The sequence below is a fragment of the Pundamilia nyererei genome, unplaced genomic scaffold, assembly GCF_000239375.1.
Source record: "Pundamilia nyererei isolate P.nyererei 1_Seehausen unplaced genomic scaffold, PunNye1.0 scaffold00021, whole genome shotgun sequence".
In the NCBI taxonomy this organism is placed as follows: domain Eukaryota; kingdom Metazoa; phylum Chordata; class Actinopteri; order Cichliformes; family Cichlidae; genus Pundamilia; species Pundamilia nyererei.
In genome coordinates this window covers 3,244,075-3,259,578 of record NW_005187422.1, presented here as the reverse complement: position 1 = coordinate 3,259,578, position 15,504 = coordinate 3,244,075, and positions in this window count along the sequence as shown.

Sequence of the window (15,504 nt, the reverse complement as noted above, 5' to 3'; positions counted from 1 at the left end):
GCACCTCACGATAATTGCCTGGATTTATGGGTGACAGGAACAGTCTACTGTGTCATTTGGATTTTCAGGGACAAGGGTTCACTTACCGGTGAATGTGGCAGACAAAGAACCCTGTAAGAATACACACACACACACACACAAGCTGCGTAGGAGTTTCGCAGCTTACTGTTTGCACGTTTCAGCGATATCTTGTGTATTGAATGTGTGGGATGGAGGAGTGCTGCTTGCAAGGAGACAGATGCTGAAGCTCATAGTGACACACAATGACATACACAAAATAAGCCCACTCGCAATTCAGAAAATAAGGCAAACGCTGCAATGAAGCTGATCTGCTCGTCGTTACTGACTGTCCCACAGATGAACTCCTGCTACTGAGATTCACACTAAACCGAGGGGAGCCTGATCAAATACTCCAATTCCCTACTGTTACCCCCCACCCCCTCGCCTTTATACACAGACACACACATGCAGCAGACACAAAAACAGAGTACGAGGATGTTGGTTGAATACTAATGTTGGACCTATTTACATTTCAAGCCGTACGACTGTCAGCACATCTCTGTTTCAGGGAGAGAGTGGGGAATTGCCAAGAACACACAGTTCTCGCCTGGATCTTAGTTTTACTCCAACCTTTAAACCCACAACATAATGCTGGGATACTCTTGAATCAAGGGCTGATAATGAAACTTCAGACTGTTTTTATTGTTCATTTTGTGTACAAATCTAGTGTTTACACCTATTTTTGTCCCCTGAGAAACCAGCCCAAGTTTAAGATGTGTTTCGCTCTCGCTTGCGCACTCTCTCACTCTGTTTTCATTCTGTTTATCTGCATCATTTCACACTGACCCTCTAAAAGCAGTCAAATGTTGCCATGTGAATGGCGGTGCTTTTCAAAGTCTAGACCTATTCAGATATTTTCATTAGGCGGCCTTTTGCCCTGTAAGAAAAGCTCAATCTGTGCTGTGCTCAGAGGTTTTGCTGAAAATGGTAAGAACTGAGTTAATACAGGAAGCAAATATTGCTGAATAGATGGTCCCTTTGCACAAATCATTCCAAACTGCCAACAGCATCGAGGCCAGCATCACTTGGTCAAAATGAAGCCAGATTAAAATGTTTAAAGCTGCAAGCATGCCTTTATTAAATCTAGGCATTAAGCAAGGAAGACCTGGGTGACCCAAATAAGATGGGTCGCCAAAAGTTATAGATGACTAGAATACATATGGGGTATGATCAAAAAGTTATGGGAATGGGACCTGGGATCATATTTCTGAATTGCTCTCTGGAAGTTTTGAACTTCTTCAAGTTTTACCTCAAACTGTACCTCAAACCTTTGCAGAGATCAACCATCATGTTAAAAGTCCGCTTGTTTACTGCGCCTTGTTTAGACTATATTACCCATGATGCACCTCGGTATTGTACTTCTGGTTGGGAACGTGTTCAGTGTGGTTCTGCACAGCTGAGAGGTGCATCGGAGGAATAACGTATTTACTTGCATTCCTGTGTGAGTTAATATTGTGTGCATGCTTACCACATGACTACACACATACACACACTCACACCCCCTTTACTTACATTTGAATGTTGTAATTCAATCCCATCCCTGCCAACGCTGTTCATCCTGTTGATGCCATCTGCCACCTCTTTATTAAAGTTATTTGAACTACATCACTGTGGAGTACCATTCCTTCTGACCGAGGACGACTCAGTTGAAGCGTGATTGGCAATCAGTGCAAACATATATTACAAGTGGTCCTTCAAGCTGGATTCGCCTTGGCTGAGTTAGTAAGATGGCAAACCCTCAGGATAGAGGTGCATCGGGAGAAAAGCGGGAGAAGAAACTGGGACATCTGGTGGACTATGAGCACAATCTAACTGAGCCATCCGAGCCGTCTAGAGCTCCAAGTAGTTCAAGTAGCTCAGACTATGAAGAGGAAGAAAGATAGCAGAAGATGGAATCAGTTTGGAGCAGTGTCCTCCAACACATGACTCAACTGCAAGTGTCTATGGAGGAAACTCGTGAGACATTACTAAAGCAGGTGGAGCGTTTGGAGCAAGGTTCTAAACCTGGCAGTCCTCTTCCCTCGGAAACAGAAGCGTTAGAACAAGCCCAATATATTTTCTCCATAACAGAAGTTGCACCACTACAACCTAGCAGTGAGGTGTTACATGATACCACAAAGCCACTAACTGTGCCAGTAATACCCTCAGAGCAGGACACCACAACACCTGAGAACATGCTGACGTCATCCGCTCCATCACCTCCTCGTAAAGTGAGCCTTCACAATCAGTCAGTGCTGCACCCTGCCACTTATGTAGCCGCATCGACACCACTCAGGAGACCTGAACGATACACTGCTGCACCCTTCTCATATCAGCGATCGGAACATCATCTCCTCACCTGCCCTGATGGAGATGATGGTGGCGTCTTCATATGGCATTCCGAAGCCTAAGCTGGTGATCTTCCGGTCAGGCAGAGAGAGTGACTTTGCCTTATTAAAGAAAGGGCTGGACAGCACCCTAGGGCCACATTCTCATCTGGGAGAAGATTACAAGTATTAGGTCCTACTAGATCATCTAGAGCATCCCAGCGCCCTACAGGTTGCCAAGCGCTACATTCACGACCGCCCTCCTTACACTAGTGCGATGAGGGCTCTAGAGCAGAGGTACGGACAGCCAAGGCAGTTCGTCCATGGATGAAGTAGCAGCCAGTGAGCTCCATTGTGGTTCACATGTGGACAGACTGCTTACCAAGCTCCCCCTGAACTACAGGGCCTACTTCATCGAGTACTGTATCACCCGGGGGATCATCCGCATTGGCAGCAGCAGAGCGTACAATATGTACGACTTCTCAGAATGGCTCGAACAGAAATCCCAAGTCCTTCAGCTATCCAGACAAGCCTTTCAAATGCCCCCGGACAAGCCACGGGGGCATTTGAAAGCCTCAGCAGGGCCCAAGCTACAAAATAAATCTGCTTCCATCTACTATGGCCCAAATCCAGCGCAAGCCAAGCTAAAACAGGAGGTAGGATCTACAGCTCCAGACTCAACAGTCCAACCTAAGAAGAGACAGAAGTTCAAACCTTATTGTCCATATTGTGAAGGGACAGAGCATTATCCCAATGGCTGTGATGGATTCAAAAGGCTAGACCTCAAAACTATGGCTATCTGGATTACAGAGAAGGCCAAATGCTGGCGCTGTGGCTGTAAACATTCTCCAGATCAGTGCACTCTGAAGAAGCCGTGCAGCACCTGTGGTGACCAGCATTTGTCGGTGCTCCATGACCTGGTTGAGGCCAAGAAGCGGGACCTTAACGTAATAACTGTGAGTACTAGTAATGGTCTACCTAAACTATTCAAGTCACTCAGGTCGGGTTATGCTTAAGGTAGTACCCATCCAACTACATCATGGTGGCAAATCTCCGGACACATTTGCCGTACTCGATGATGGCTCAGAGAAGACTGTTCTGCTTCAGTTAAATCTCTAGGTTTGGAACAGGAGGAAGCAACACTCTCACTGAGAACTATCCGTCGAGATGTAATCCAGATGAAGGGAGGCTTTGTCTCATTTCAGGTGTCACCAAGGGCTAAGCCCAAAGTGAGGTACAAAGTAACACATGCCTTCACAGCCCAACAGCTGAGCCTAGCTACTCAGTCATGTCCAGCTGAACAGTTAAAGAAGAAGTATCTTCACTTACAGAAAGTCCAGATTGAGGGATTTAACCAGGTCCAACCTTTAGTGCTGATTGGCTCAGATAACGCTCTTCTCATCACCCCTGTCCATCCGTCCTTCGGGGGTCGTCCAAAGGGCCAGTAGCCATCTGCACCAAGCTCAGATGGGCCATCCAGGAGCCGGCCAGTAGTATGCCTACATCTGAGGGGGACATGCAGTGCCTGAATATGTGCCTTTCTCCTGCGGAGGCCCTGCATCAAGATGTGAAGCGTTTGTGGCAACTAGATGCTACCCCTTCAGGACAGAGAAGGAGGTTACACGGTCAAAGGAGGACAGAGAGGCTGTAGCTATGTTGGAAACAAAGACCATCAGAGTCCCAGTAGACGGTGTCGAGAGATACACCACTCCGCTGCTGAGAAGAAGGGACTTTCCACGGATGTGCGTCTCCTGGCCAAGAATCCTGATCTGACTCTTACCTACAGCCAGGAGATCCACAGGTTAGTAGATTCTGGTTATGTTGTTAAGCTGAGCCCAGATGAGACAAATAGCTCACCCATAGGTAGGGTGGTCTTCAACTGCTCGTTTGACTTCCAGGGGACCCTCCTGAACCACTACCTCTTACCGGGACCTCCCTTGGGGCCCACTCTACTGGGGGTATTACTGCGCTTCCGGCAACACCCTGTAGCCGTGAGTGGAGATATAAAAGCCACGTTTCATCTACCAGAGGATTGTCCTCTACTGCGGTTTCTGTGGAGGGATTGTGAAACTGACCGGCCCCCAGACGTATATGAGTGGAGAGTTTTGCCCTTCGGAACAACATGTAGCCCCTCTTGTGCTATTTTCGCCCAACAGAGACATGCAAGGGAGCACGAAGACACTCACAAGGACATCTGTGACACTGTCCACACTGCTTCTACGTGGATAATTGTTTACAGTCCCTGTCCAATCCAGAAGAGGCAAAGCAGCTCATTGACCGAATAAGAGGTTTACTCATGTCCTAATCTAATCTCTTTTCTTGGCTGACGTAACGCACACATAACACACCCACTTCAAACATACATCACAACAATTAAAAATCCACCCCAGTATTAACAACAATGAGCTTTCATCAAATATCCCCAAACTTTACTTTTATTTATCCCAAATTACCCAAAATTATCATAGACATGTCACCTGAAATCTACTTAACAGATTTTATAATTTAGTTTAATTTCCTCTACTGAGCCAATTTAACAGTAACAATCATCAATTCAGTGGACAACTAATTTAGAATTCATCCAATGTGCACAATTTTCAACAGGCTTGCGCTTACCTATACTCTTTTAGACCAGTCTGTTGTCCACCTCATATCAGATCGTACCTTAAGGTCCAAATTAGTCCCCTCAGCCGCACAAGAATCTGGGTCACGGCACCAAGTGTTAATTTCCGGTTCTTTCGGATTCTTTAGGGCCAAAAAGACACGGCTCAAAAGTGTTCTTTTTACTTTAAAAAATGATCTTTATTTTAAATATCCGGATATGTAGACCTTAGCACACAACACACAACCCAAGGTCTGAAGCACAAACGGAAGCCTAATTATTTATATACTTGCTCTCACGTCACACCACACTTTAAGTTTCGATCAAACAGTCTAGTCGGTTTCACTTTCACTTCATTCTAGCTGCAAAAGCACGCTCTGCAAAAGCATGCAGTTTCCTGTCAGCACTTTTTGGCACAGAGTGTACTCAGAGTTAGGCCTTTCTTATATAAAGCAATATAATCAGCGTATAAACATTTAAGATGATAACTTTAAACCTCAACAGAGGATTCGAGATACGCCAGTGGGCGAGCAACGTGCCCGAAGTAGTTGCACACCTGCCCTCTTCAGCTAGATCGGAGAGCTGCGAGCTTTGGTTGAAAATCAAAAGTCTCGACCCACAAGAGTCAACATTAGGACTCAGCTGACACTGCCCGACAGACGTCCTGGGATATAAGCACCACCCTATAACCTACTTCACGATCACGCTGCACAATGTGTACAAGGTACTAGCTACCCAGTATGACCCACTAGGTTATATTTGTCCCTACACTACAAGGGCCAAGCTGATTGTACAGGCCCTGTGGAGCACAGACAGAGGATGGGATCAGCCCATCGAAGGGAATCTACTTCAGTCCTAGCTTGAGTGGAAAAGTGAACTGTTACAGCTTTAGCATGTCACCATTCCCCGCTGCTATGCTCCTTCTCACAACTCCAGCAATGCGACATACAGTACAAGGCTCATATATTCTGTGACGCATCAGAAAAGGCTTATGGAGCTGTGGCTTATCTCCGAGTAATAGAGCAACAACTGCCCATCGCCACATCATTCCTGATGGCTCGCTCGAGAGTGGCCCCACGCAAACAGGTGTCAATGCCCCAATTGGAGCTTTGTGCAGCACTCACAGGAGCCCACTTGGCCAAATTACTCCAGACTGAGCTCACCATACTCCTGCAGTCGATCTACCTGTGGACAGACTCTACAACGGTGCTGCAGAGGATCCAGTCTAGTTCCTGTCACTATAAGGTATTTGTGGGGACTAGAATCTGTGAAATACAGGAGCTGACATCACCTGAACAGTGGCGGTTTGTGACCTCTGATCTTAATCCCGCTGATGACATCACCAGAAGGAAACATCTCGCCGACCTAACTGTTCTCAATCGTTGGTCACATGGTCCACCCTTCCTGTCACAAACTGCTGATACGTTGGCCTAAGTTGCCAACAGAGTTCCCAGCATGCAGCGAGGAGGAGCTCAGGAAGACGGTTCATACAGCCGTCTTAGCGTGTTGTCCCCTGAATTTGACAGTCTTACCGGTCTCATCAGAGTCAGATGCCGCCTCTGTCGAGCCGCAGACTTAGATCCAGACAGTATTCATCCCATCATACTAGAGCTGAACATCCCCTGACCAAGCTCATCATAAAAACTTATGATGACCAGCTCCTTCACCCAGGTGCGGAGAGGCTGTTTGCAGAAATACGGTGCACCTATTGGATCCTCAGAGGACGTCAAGCCGTTAAGAAACATCAGCACCAGTGTGTGGACTGTAGGAGATGGCGTGCCTCACCTTCTACACCCAAAATGGCTGACTTACCTTCATCACGGCTGAGACTCTATAAGCCCCCGTTCTGGTCAACGGGCGTAGACTGTTTTGGGCCGTACACGATAAAGATAGGTTGTAGAAGAGAGAAATGCTGGGGAATTATCTACAAGTGTCTCATAACCAGATGTGTGCACCTTGATCTCCTCCCTAGTCTTGACACCGATTCCTTCCTTATGTCATTAGGAAGATTTATCGCACGATTGGGAAAGCCATACAAGATGTGGTCCGATCAAGGGACTAATTTCAGAGAACAAACTGCGTTTGAAAACATGGAGCCTGAACTAGCCAAGCAGACTATCAACTTCCACTTCAATCCCCCACACTCTCCTCATTTCAGGGGAGCCTGGGAAAGGGAAATTAGAGCAGTGAAGTCAGCTCTGCAAGTAGTCCTTAAAGACTAAGTTGTGGCCAAAGAAGTCCTACTCACAGCCCTCATAGAGGTTGAGGGCATTTTGAACTCTAAACCACTCGGCTATGCATCAGCTGACACAGCTGACCCAGATCCCATCCCACCAAATCTTCTCTTGATGGGGCGGCATGATTCGGCACTACCCCAGGCAGTTTACGGCCCCTCAGGTACTGTTTCGAACAGAAGATGGAGACACAGTCAGGTCATCAGCGACCACTTCTGGAAGCGGTTCATACAGAACTACCTCCCAGGACTGCAACTCCGACAGAAATGGAGGAAGTCCACTGACAACATGGCAGTGGGACAAGCTGTTATGATTGTGGACTCTAATCTGCCTAGAGGCCTTTGGCCTGTGGGTACCATTTCCAAAGTTTTCCCAGGGCTGATGGCATTGTTCGAGCTGCCGAGGTCAAGGTTAAAGACAGTACCTATGTTCGCCCGGTAACTAAGCTTGTGGAACTTCCCAAAGTTCCTGAGAACTCAAATGATACTGTCTCAAAGTAGAAGGACTTTAGGATGAGTGTATTTGCATACAAATACTGGGGCGGCTGTTAAAAGTCCACTTGTTTACTGCACCTTGTTTAGACTAAGTCACCCACGATGCACCTCAGTATTGTACTTCCGGTTGGGAATGTGTTCAGTGCGGTTCTGCACAGCTGAGAGGTGCATCGGAGGAGTAACGTATTTACTTGCATTCCTGTGTGAGTTGATACTGTCACGATGAGTTGTGTGGCTGTCAGTGGCTGGACCCACGTGCAGGACTCGGAGACAAAACATTAACTTAAATGACAGCTTTATTTGCTGGTGAGTCACCCTTGGCGATACATAAACAACAACTTAAACTAACTAGACTGGAGATGCTGAAGGTAGACGACAATGAATACACACACAACAAACGTGGAGGACGCAACAACTGGCAGGGAAAAACACAGGGCTTAATTACATACTGAGGTGATTAGCGAATGTGAAACAGGAGGAGAGCACAGCTGGGACTCATCAGACATGACAAGACAAGGGGAGGCAAAACTCAACACAATGACATAGTACACAGACTTTCAAAGTAAAACAGGAAACTGAACAGACATGGACTAAACTAGGGGATACAGTGACAGAACAAGAGACACACTGACAGAAATGACTGTATACTAACAGAAGTAACACAGAACCACGACCTAAGAAGGAGAACACAAGAAATGCCCAGGACCTAGGGAGTTAGGAATACTAGCGACAGAAATCAAACCCAAGAGAATCAAAACACATCATGAAATCAAAGATAACTAATACAAACAGAAAAACACTGAGTCCACAGACTCAGGACCGTGACAAATACTGTGTGTGTGCTTACCACATGACTACACACATACACACACTCACACCCCCTTTACTTACATTTGAATGTTGTAATTCAATCGCATCCCTGCCAACGCTGTTCGTCCTGTTGATGCCATCTGCCACCTCCTTATTAAAGTTATTTGAACTACATCACTGTGGAGTACCATTCTTTCTGACCGAGGAGAAGCGTGATAGGCAATCAGTGCAAACATATATTACACATCCACTTCTATTTGAAAATCATTTCATGTTAAGGATCACTGCCATTGAAGAGAGCTGGGTCTCAAACGACAACCAAGTGGTTTCATCAGTTTCCCCTGGAAGAGTGCAAAGTTTCCAAAACCAAAGTTGCACAGCCAGTCTGGAGCAAATCTGGGAGCAACTGAATTAGTCCCCAATGAGTTCTACCATAATGTGCAGAGGAATTTGAGTAGTCTGAGGGAGAGCAATCAGCAGAAACTTATTCAACTATGGTAAGTGCCAACTACAACAGATGACACCAGAGTTTTTTAGCCACGCCAATCTTTGCTTGCCCTTAGTCCTATTTGCTAGATTTATCTCCATGTGGTTCTCTCCACTTCCTGAACATGGAAATGAAGGATCACCATTTTGACAAACAGGATGAGGCCATTTAACACTATAAACCTATAGACTACAGCCCTACACACCAATACAAATCCCTGTCCTAATGAGGTCACACCTGATCCTTCCTTTAGTATTTAGGTATGGACACAACACTGAGAACACAAAGTAAAGCAGAAAAACGGCACAAAGAGACTTTAAAGCTGATGCCTGACTGGTCATCATTTCATTACCTGTTGAAGTTCAGGGTTTGGCTACTGAGCTGGGGTTTATATTTGACTAAGCAATAACATCACTCTGGGTTCTTGGCTGTATAGCTCACTTTTCACCCAAAAAAGCAAATATCAGCCAAGTGCAAGTATCAGTCAAACATTAAACAACATGTATATTTTTAAAGGTGCCTAAGTAGTACTTCAGTCAAGTTTTATTCTTCTGGCAACTTAAAAGACTGTAATGACAAAATAAAGCATTGTGTCTCTGATGAAAAATGTGGATAAAAAGGGCAAAGCAAAGCATCTGCATTTAACTTTTATCCTCATTTTAGTCTGGGCCAGTATTTTAATAACTAAATCAGGTTTACCTTTTTCTTTTTTTAAAAACACAAAATACTTTGGCAGAAGGCATTACTGAAATTAAGTACTTTAAATCAAACTCACATTTTTGTTTCTTTGTCTGATTAGCATAAGAATGTATGCCACAGTTAGAAGTTTAACTATAACCCCAGACTTATTTCATGACATAGTCTTTTGTTGGGGGCTGTCTTTCCCTTTGCAGAGTTGAACGTGTGACTGTCTGTGTCTGCCTGACATTTTCATTCGCTGTATCAGCTCTTGGTGCTTCTTTTGAGCTCTCTGGCCATGAAACACGTTGCATTCCATCTCTTCCCATCACTGAGAATACATCGCTGCTGTACCAACAATGGATTGCTGTACTGTGTCTCTCCTTTTCCCAATGGAAAGGTTTGCATACTCTGTGTAGATACTAGTAGATACATACTGTGTAGAGTGCACTTTTGTCCTGTGTCTGTGCCATTTTAATTCTGATGCTGATTCTGGTGTTAATACTGTCCATCCATCAGCAGAGGCAGGATGTCCAATTTAGTCTGCATTGGCATCCCTCTGAGGAGATGGAAAGGGTACCCACCAGTTGTAGCATAAGGGTAGCCCAATAACTGTGAAGAAGTTCTGTAACTACAATTTTCCTGGCTCGTTGTGTAGCTTGTGCTTTCTGAATAGAGTCCTTCAGTTCTCTGTTAAAGTGCTCCACACCTCCGTTCACCTGAGGATGCGATCTGCTTGTCCTGATGTGGTTAATGCCATGCTCAGTCAGAAAATCAGCAAAAACAGAAGTTAGGAATGCAATCACAGTTGCAGTTGTGGCATTTGGGGTGAATGCAGCTTCAGGCCACTTACTAAATAGTCAATAAGGTTTTTGGTAACTATTGTCCTGTTTTGTGTCCTGTGTCCTGTTTGTTTGTATATGTGTTTTTCTTGCTGCTGTTACAACCAAATTTCCCCTTGTGGGACAATTAAAGGATTATTCTATTCTATTCAAACCTCCAGTCATAGTTCTAATGTTCAAATGGATCAACAATGTCGACTGCAACATGTTGGAATGGACCTACTGGAAACTTGATGGGTTGTAATTGGGCAGCTGAAACAGTAGCTGTTTTATCACAAGCCTGGCAGGTTGTGCATGCTGAAAGAACTTTTGTGGACAAACTCATCCATGTGTGGCCACCAGTAGGCGGTGTTTGTTGCGAACCATGACTTGATGTCCCACGTGGGCCAGGTGCACAACTTTTCCTTGCAGAGATTTAGGAACTATGAGTTAAGTTCATTTCAAGGTTGAGGCTTTAGCTTTCAGACTGATGCCCTCACATTTGACTCTAGAAAAAATTGGTTTATAGAGGAATTCATCATTTACTCAATGACTCCAAGGTACCCAGTTTCTGTGAGTACATAACAAGCCTAAATTGTCGTACCTCCACCACCTCATCACCTCAACAAGTGGCATAACCTCTCACCCCAACCAGTCGCAGCAGATGGCCACGCCCCTCCCTGAGCCTGGTTCTGCCGGAGGTTTCTTCCTGTTAAAAGGGAGTTTTTCCTTCCCACTGTCGCCAAAGTGCTTGCTCTTAGGGGATCATTTGACTGTTGGGTTTTTCTCTGTATGTATTATTGTAGGGTCTTCCTTAAAAAAGCGCTTTGAGGCGACTGTTGTTGTGATTTGGTGCTATATAAATAAAATTGAATTGAATTGAATCAGTGTGTGTGCTGATGTGTTTTCCCAAATGTGGTAATATGTATATGTGGGGTGCTCCATCTGGTGACACTGTTGTCCTACTGGGAGATTTCAGTTATCACATGGTCATTGACAGCAAGACCAGTAGGCCTGTAATTGGGATGAACAGATCTGAAACTAATGTGATGTTTTGTTATTGCATTTTTGTGCAAAAGGGAAAACTCAGGTGTGGGAGGAGGTCAGTGATGCCATTGAAAAGGACCTTTGATCTGCCTTGAAGCAATTTTGGCAAACTGTCAGGTGACTAAGAAGGTAACTCATATGGTGTACACTGAGGGTGAGGTGCAGCTGACTTCAATTGAGGACATAGTCTAGTGACAAAAGAAATACTTTGAGGACCTACTTAATCCCACTGACATGTCTTTTATAGAGGAAGGAGAATCTGCTGATGAGGAAGACAAGATGCCAATTACTAGGGGTGAGGTCACTGAGGCAGGTAAATAACTTCTTGGTGGCAGGGTCTCTGGTGTGGATGAGGTTTGCCCTAAGTTCCTAAATGCCCTGCATGTATAGGGCTGACCTAGTTGACACGCCTCTACAACATTGGTTGGCGATCTGAGGTGCCGCCTCTGGACTGGTAGACTGGGGGGATGGTCCCCATGTTTAAAAATGAAGACTGGAGAGTGTGCTCCAGCTACAGAGGGTTCACGCTCCTCAGCCTCCCTGGGAAGGTCTATGCCTAAGGGTATTTAAGAGGAGAGTTTGTTCTTACTTAAAACTTGGATACAGGAGAAACAATGCGGTTGTCATCCTGGTTGTGGAACGCTGGACCAGCTGCTTATCCTCTTGAGGATATTTGACGGTGCGTGGGCATTTTCCCAACCAATCTACATGTGTTTTCTGGGCTGGGACAAGGCATTTGATCGCATCCCTGGGAGTATACTATGGGAGGTGAATCAGGGGCATCTGACACGTTGCTACTGTTCATCCAGTCACTGTATAACTGTTGCAGGAGCTTGGGCCACATTCCCAGTAATAGGTCAGACTCGTTCCTAGTGCGAGTTGGATTCTGGTAGGGTTTCCATTTGTTACCAATTCTGTTTAGAGTTTTAAGGACGTCCCTAACTACATCCCTAACCTCACCTATGGTCACAAGTTCTGTGTAGTGACTAAAAGAATAAGATTGCAGAAACCAACAGTAGAAATGAGCTTTCTCCAAAAGTTGACTGACTTCTCCCTTAGAGATAGGGTAAGGAGTTCAGTGATCTGAGAGTAGCTCAGAGTAGAGCCGCTACTCCCCAACATGAAAAGAAGTCAGTTGAGGTGGTTTGCCTCCCAAGGAGGTGTTTCAAACATGTCCCACCAGAAGGGGGCCCTGAGGCAGACATACCCCTGGAGAGATTACATCTCTCAGCTGGCCTGAGAACGCCTCTGTGTTCCCCCTAGATAAGCCAGAGGAGGTGGCTGGGGCAAGGGGGGTTGGGGCATCTTTGCTTATGCTGCTGCACCCTCAAGCCAGCTGTAGGTAGAAGAAAATGTATGGATGGATGGGATGAATAAAAATAACCACCCCAAAAAACCACCAAAAAGATACTAGATACACCAGGTTATACACATGATGGCCCTCCTTCCTTGTGTAGGCCTGCTGTGTTTTCCCCCCCGTTTGGTCCCCCTGTGTTACGTTGCAGGTTAGTAGTAGGTGGAGTTAATCAGTGCTGCTGATGGTGGTCCATGCCTGCAGCATTTAAGAGCTGTCTATCTCAGCTTTCTCTTTCTTTCTATCTCCGTCTCCCTCTCTTACCAGACATCCAACCCACCCAGCACTATGTTTCTTGTTCGGTTGACTTTGGCATTGCTCCTGTACAGCACCACCACTTAACAGACAAACACTCATTCAACTGCTGTCATGCCAGGAACCTTTTAACACATTTCATAACATCAATTATGGTTTCTGGCTTTTCTTTTCTTTTTTTACAACTGACATGTAATTTTTCACAAACAGCTGGACATTTTGCAGTCTGAGCCCTCACAGTTGTGTAGTGGAGGGATCTGCCTTATTATATGTTCTTGTTAAACAGAGAATGTGAAGATGTAGAGCAGCGGTCCCCAACCTTTTTTGCGTCACGGACCGCTTTAATGTCAGACAATATTTTCATGGATCAGCCTTTAAGGCGTCGGGGATAAATACAACCAAATAAAATGATACGATCAAAACAAAAACTGTGGTATTTTGTAAATATAATAAAAATAAACACGAACTGTGTAATTGTGTAACTTTATTAGCAGCGTCCTCCTGAAAATGCACCAACAACATTAAGAGTAAAATCATCCTCTCTGCCCTTTAATGCTCTCTGGTCACTATATGAGTGACCAGCGTAAATATTTCTTTTGAAATAAGACAAACAACTACAACACGGGAAAAGACCCAGGGAAACCAAGTTAATGATAAAAACCCTGAAAACCATAAATTTCACACCTGAGCCTCAACTCTTGCGGCCCAGTACCAAACAACTCACGGACTGGTACCGGGGCCCAGGGCCCAGGGGTTGGGGACTGCTGATGTAGTTGTTGTTGTTGTTAATTTATTTCAAACATGTAAACAATATACAGGTACATTTAGTAAAGAAAATAAGAGAGAGAGAAAAAAATACTATACAAAAGTCAATACATTTCAATATAGCTACCGTCCTGATTCATTTACATGTTGAAAGGGAGTGGGAAGAAGTACACACTTATTTAATCCCACCCCTTTGCCAGAAGTTATCAGTTAATATTTAGTCAGCTTCATTACTGATATAATCTGTAATAAAAATAGTGAACAGATTTCTGATATAATATATACTGTATACTATGAAATCACATCATGAAATCTTTTAAATAGAGACATTCACTTAATTTCAATATTTTCCCTTTCTTTATAGTTCGAGAAGATCATATTTTTTTAACTCTTTTTGAGCTGTTTTATGTTTGGACGTTGCTTTAATTCCGTATTCAAACTGTTCCACAGTTTCACTCCATGCACAGAAACACAAAAGCTTTTTCTTGTAGTACGTACCTTCCCTGTTTTGAAGTTACAAAAACCCCTTAAATTATAACTTCCTTCTTGCAAGAAAAACATACTCTGAATATTACCTGGCAGTTTTGCTTTGAATAGAATTTGTGCTGTTTGGAATTTCACTAGATTGTCACTTTTCAGTATTTCAGACTGCAAAAACAGTGAGTTTGTATGTTCCCTGTAACCTGCATTGTGGATGATTCGAACTGCTTTTTTTTTTTTTTTTGAAGAGTAAAAAGTGAATGTGTCGTTTTATAGTTGTTGCCCCAGACCTCTGCACAATAGCTTAAGTATGGTGAAACCAGTGAACAGTAGAGAATATGAAGTGATGTTCTGTCGAATACCTGTTTTGCCTTGTTTAGTTTGCAATGCTACGTGATACTTTGGAATGAACATATCTTATGTGAGCTCTCCAGTTAAGTTTTTCATCTGTTATTACCCCCAGAAATTTATTTTCACTGCCTCTTTCAATATCAACAGCATTTATTTTTATCTTAGCATTTGTATTTAAACTACTACGTAGAGGACAGTTAGCTACTTGACTTTTAAAGTTTAGCAACATTTTGAGTGCTGTTATTCCCTCAATTTTTTTTTTTTTTTTTGGGGGGGGGCTAAAAATGTTTAATGTTTTGATAGACACACACCTAACCTGATCTAACCTCTGTTTCAGTGTCTAACTGCTGGTCACTCATTTGCACCACCCGCTACATCAGTCACTGGCTTTAACACAGACATCCAGGCCTGACTGGCATGTCGTCAAAACTGACACAGTGAGCATCTTATCAGACACAAATATTGTGCTGTCGGCTGGTATTAGTTTATTTTCTCAGTCTGAAAAGTCACTTCTTTCTGTCATGTGAACTTTTTAAATAAGGTTATGAATAACCTTATTTATAAGAAAAAACAGCCAAAAAAAGCCCAGCCATGACTCATCTGTGACACACAGCAAGCATAGATGGTTTGTGTTTCCAAGACTTTGCTTTTTAAATAGCAGTCGCTGCTGGTGTGTGTGTTCCTTTTTTCTTACAGTGTAATTAGGTGACTGAGTTCTCAGCAACACTCACATTCACCTTATCTTTTCCAGCTAAGTTAG